Source organism: Condylura cristata, unplaced genomic scaffold (assembly GCF_000260355.1).
Source record: "Condylura cristata isolate star-nosed mole 26May11 unplaced genomic scaffold, ConCri1.0 scaffold00021, whole genome shotgun sequence".
In the NCBI taxonomy this organism is placed as follows: Eukaryota; Metazoa; Chordata; class Mammalia; order Eulipotyphla; family Talpidae; genus Condylura; species Condylura cristata.
In genome coordinates, this window is record NW_004567122.1 from 29,857,373 (window position 1) to 29,862,650 (window position 5,278).

The window sequence follows — 5,278 nt, forward strand, 5'->3', positions numbered from 1 at the left end:
AGCCAGTGAGGTGGGGGCAAGCAGCGGAGTCCGTTTCTGACGACGGTGTCCCTGGTGGCTGAGCCCAGCCTGGCGACTGCAGGGCTGATTCACAGGCCCAAGTGACAGGACCTGAACCGGCCGCTGGGACAGTGTCCCTCCCTCCACCACCACCACTGTACCTGCGGCGAAGCCGAGCGCTGGTGTCTCCTCCCCAGGGTGTATTGAGGGGCCTGAAATCCTCATAGTTAAGCAGATGAATAGATGCTTCAGGGTTGTTGTTTTTTTCCACTGGTGGTGAAATAGTCATCGCATTTAATATGTTCACCAATTTTAAGTACAGCGAGTCCTTAACCTTGTGTAGGTTTTGGAAACAGCAACTTTAAGCAAAACAATGTAGAATGAGAGCAGAGTTTCACTCAGCTTGTGGGATTTTTTTTTCTCGCCAGCATAACACGGCGGGTTGCCCCAGCCTGTCGTGGCCGGTGCAGTGGCAGGAAGTACATTCCTGCTGCTCTGTGGCCGTCACCGCAGCACCCCAGCCACCACCGTAGTTTCTGTGCCTTCACCTTCTCCTACATAGCAGCAGCTTACAGCATTTGCCCTCGGCAGACGGCACTCCGCCCGACATGCAGGTTCACCCCGGCCCGCGTACGCAGCTTGTCACTGCATCTGAAAGCCGAGTAACCCCTACCCGGCCTGGATGCCCCGTGCCCACCATGGTGCGCCAGTGAGCCCTGGGGTCGCCCCGCCTTCAGGCCATGTGGCTGTCCCCCATGAGCACAGGTGTGCAGACACCTGTTCTAGTTGCTTCCGGTTCTTCTGGGGTGAGCGTTTAATGGCACAAGGAGCATTTCTTTGAAGGGCAGTTTCTGATGAATCACCCCTTTCTGCTGAGAGCCAGTGTGAACAGAAGTCGGCTTTACTCACCACCTAATAGTAGGCCACTTGTCATGCTCCACTTGATATCTGATAGACTTTGGCACAGGTGACAGTTCTGGTATGACATAGCACCAGCCGCCGACGGTCGGTTGGCCTCGTGTACTTTGGGAGGGCATCTTTGTCAGGGGTGGGCATGGGCGTCTGGCAGGGCATTTATCCTAGGGGTGCAGGCTTTGCTCACTTTGTACCTTCTCACCCCAGTCAGGCCTCATCTTCCTCCCTCTCAGGACCTGACGCCCTGAGCCCATTGCCCACTGAGGCCGTCCAGCCATCTGTCCACACACAACAGCTACATGCAGGCACAGCAGCGTGTCTTGTCTGGTTTTCATTCACCCAGTTCCTAACACAACGTTGAGCACAAATTACTAGAACTAGATGTAAATCTTCCCTGGCTGCAGGGCCCTGGCTGGGAAGGACCAAGTGCTAGCTTTGAGCCAGTGCATTTCTCTCTCCTGGGGGTCTCACCATGACACTGCTGTCAACCCAGCACAACACGGTGACAACAACACAGACGTTGAGAGAGATACTGGGGATGGCCTGAGCCAGGACGAGCTGAACTGGAGCCTGGACTAAGAAGCATGGGGGGAGGTGGAGCAGCAGAGCGGCAGCCGGGCATGGGGAGAGAAGGCTTCAGTTCCAGCTCAGCCCAGTGCCCTCCCTCGCAGTCCGGTGCTTGATTTCTCTGGGATTGCTTTAGATGCTGCAAGAGACTGGGAGGAGTTTGCCAGGTAGCAGATCACATGCTCCTCAGCGGGCAGAAAGACCGGGGGTATGGAGGGAGGGGGGCCTTTCACACAGTAACCCAGCCCCCGGCGGGGCCCTGCCAAACCCTGGGAGCGGCCGCTAGTGAATCAGCGGCTATTCGTGGAACTGACCAGGAACAAGGGGACGCTCTTCTGTCCCCATTGAGCAAGCCACTCCTCCTACGGGAGAGAAAGACAAGTTGTTGAAGGGGTGCTTGAGGGAGGGCCGGGCTGCGCCTGCTCATGGGTGTCACTGTCCACGCCGGGAGGCAGAGGATGGTGGGTTCCAGGCAGGTGACTGAGGCCCACTGTGGGGTTTCTGGCAGGGGTGGCTCCCAGGCCCTCAGGGGTAGGGTGGGTTGTTACTAGGCACAGGCTGGCGGACGGGACGCAGGAGTGTCTGTGGCGCCTAGGGTGCAGCCCCTTGCTGCTGTATGGTGTTCTCAGGCAGCCAGGTACCCCACCTGTGTCAGCATTCCCTGCTTCCCACCCGAGGCCCACTTCCCAAAGATTTTCTAGCCAACCCTAAGCCCAGACTTGGGTGCCCTGTGGCTGGCACAAGACCTGGGGTGACAGAACATATGCAGGCAGGGCCCTAACTCCAGGCGATCCCCCTACATCGTGATCTCCCTGGGGAGGGAGCCCTGGTCAGTTGACACACCTCTTCCCTCATGGTGGCTTTGGGCAGGCCTCACCCTTTGCTGGACCCCGTCACCTTCCCGTACAGTCAGCCTGCAAGTCCTTTGTTCCCAGAGAAGTGCTCTGGTCTTGTTTTGTGGTTTCTCCCTAGGGACCGGGTGCCCCTGGTCATCCCTGTTTCTCTGGGTCTGTCTACAGAGGCTGGCTCTTTACCTGGCAAGGGAGGGTCTGCTGAAGGACCACAGTCATTTGAGTAACAGCAGAATCATCAGTCCTCATTCACTGAAGGCTTTGCAGTGTGTTGGGCCCGTGTTAAATGATGCGTTTCTCATGGCCGACGTCTGTGTGTTCCCGGCAACCCTTGAGGAGTATAGATCACCGATGTTCCCCATCTTACAGCAGAGGGAACTGCGCCGAAGGGTGTGTGGCCAGTGAGTACAGGAGCTGTTCAGTGAAACCCAGTGTGGTACGACCCACCGATCGCCTTGTACTGGAATCCTAATTGTGAGCCTCACAGTAAACTGGGACAGTGTCTCTGGGAGTTCTGACCTTGATTGGGGTGAAACTGTCATGTAGGAAGACCTCCTTCCTTGCTTAACTCTGAACTGTCCTTCTCTAGAGTCTGATGAGAACCCACTGCTCCCTCCACCGCGACCCCCCCCCACTACTTCCTGCTGAAACTGGGGTTCCTGGGGACTGATGCTAGGAAGAGCTGCCTGAGGGAGGCCTTTGGCACATGGGACAGCTGGTGCCCCCTGCAGGCTATCTTTGTGCATTGCAGGGTGGGGCACAGAAGGGCTCTCGAGTCTTGACCTCCTGTGCCACGGTCTGTGCTAGGCGGCCTGAGCCCATCATGCTGATACACAGCAGCATGGGGTTCGAGGCAGCTCCGTCTTCTGCTGTGAGTGCCGCTCTAAGTGGGCTGCACCTTCTCACAGCAAAGCTGTCCTTACCCAGCTGGCTGCAGACGCCAAAATTCTGCCACCACCAGATAGGGCGGTGCCTAACGTACAGAGATTTCACATGTGAAATTCAACTTTTCTCTGGATTATGAGTCAACCAAGTACACACACATGGCACAGGGGCCTGGAGTTGGGTCACCTGCCTCAAGGAGAGACAGCCCTGGGCCACCTCCCAGAAACACACACAGAGGCCGTGATGCCCAGAGCGGCCAGGGCTGTGCCCAACGGCAGCCGCCTAGTGGAGGCGGGCGGTTGGCTCTGCGGCCTGCAGAAGCAAGTGTTGAGCTCAAACACCAATTACTTATTTTGACAAGTGGTGTTTACTCAGAAATAAAACAGCGGACAAATTGGACAGTGCATTCACAGCAAGGTCCATGTGCGTGCCCCGATCCAAGTGCCGCAGACCCCATATAACCTCTGGAGGACCGCTCTCACTTCCCAAGGGAGAAGCAGTGGGAGATGCCAGGTCCGGTGGGCCCTGAGTCGGGCCCTGAGTCGACGGATGTGACTGGCGGGGTGGGGGGCTCGTGGGGGAGGGGACACTCTCCAGCAGCCGCACCTCATTTACCAGGATTCTAAATACTAATGTTCACATAGGGCATTGGCTGTGAGGTGTCTGGGCAGGGCTGGGGGTATGTGCTGCTGAATGAGACTGGTTACAGATCTTGGGGTCCATGCTGTGACCAGGCACAGTAATCAAGGAGAAAGTGCTGTGGAGAGGAGGGGGACTGCCTGAGCAAAGGAGTGGTGTGCTGGGCAGTGCGTGTGGGAGGGGCATGTGACTGCCGCCTTCGGGTTGATCCTGAACAAGCTCTGTGGCTTCCATGGTGCACTTGCTTCCTCTATAACCTGAGACCACAGTGCCTTCTGCGGGGCTTCTGCACACCTGCCGGTGAAGGTGGCGATGCCGATGAAGCTGATGCACATGCTCGTGGAGCCCGGGTGGGGCCCTGGCTTAGGAGACATTAGTGTCCCAGCAGCCCAGGGTGAGGTAGGGTCCAGGGGCAGGGCAGAGCAGAGCAGAAAGCAGAGGACATTTCCAGAGGGAAGGAGGATGAACTCTGACAGTGTTGCCGTGTCAAGGGCAGAGGCCGGGTTCCAGAGCCGGGCGAGAAGGCACTGGGGCTCCTGGCAAGGGTGAGGCTGGGTGGCGGAGGGCAGGGTGGAGGGCCACAGGGAGGCGCTCACAGATGCAAGGGCTCTGCTGAGGTGTATGGTCACCCTCAAGGCGACCAGCAGAGGGGAGCCAGGGGGCTGGCTCAGGACCTGAAGGTGGCTTCTCATTGCACCAGCAACCTGAGCGCCCTCTTTCTCCACAGCCCAGCCAGGTGGGCCCCTTACTACCCGCCTGAGCCCAAACCTAAAATGGAAGCACCAGAAGCCAGGGGTGGTTTGATCAATTCTGACATGCCACCAGCTTTGGTGCAAAAGGAACCCTGGCAGCTGTTTGGGACCTGGCATGAAGGTGGGGTTCTACCTTGCAGATTGCATCAGTGCAGGGGTGTACTGGTCTCTGAGCTCCTTGAGAGAGGTGCAGTGATCTAGGAGCTGCTTCTCAGCCGCTTGTCCAACAGGAACAGCAGCTCCAGCGTTTGCCTGGGGCTGGCAGAGGTGGGGGGGGGGAGCAATGGCCTTGATTTCAGGTGTGGCTGAGGGTGGAGCAGCGCTATCGGTCATGGGCCCAGGCTGCCTGCGGGGCAAGAGTAACTGGGAGCAGATTAGGCGGGGCGTCCTAAGTGCGTGTGAGGTACCAGTGACTTGGGGAGGTCTGAGATTGAGGCCAGGGCCACTAGGGAGCCCAGATCAAACATGCCAGCGGTCCCCAAAGCCCTGGAGCTAGTGAGGGTTATGTTTGTCACTCCCACACCCCATTCCTTGCAAAGATATTCTGAATCGCGCTCTTGATAACTGTGTTGGAGTGTTAGAAATGAGTGGCATGGAGCTGTTGTGAGGATTAAATGAGATGGTGGATAAAGCTCCGCTGGTATCTGCCAGGCGGGGCTCACTTCAAAC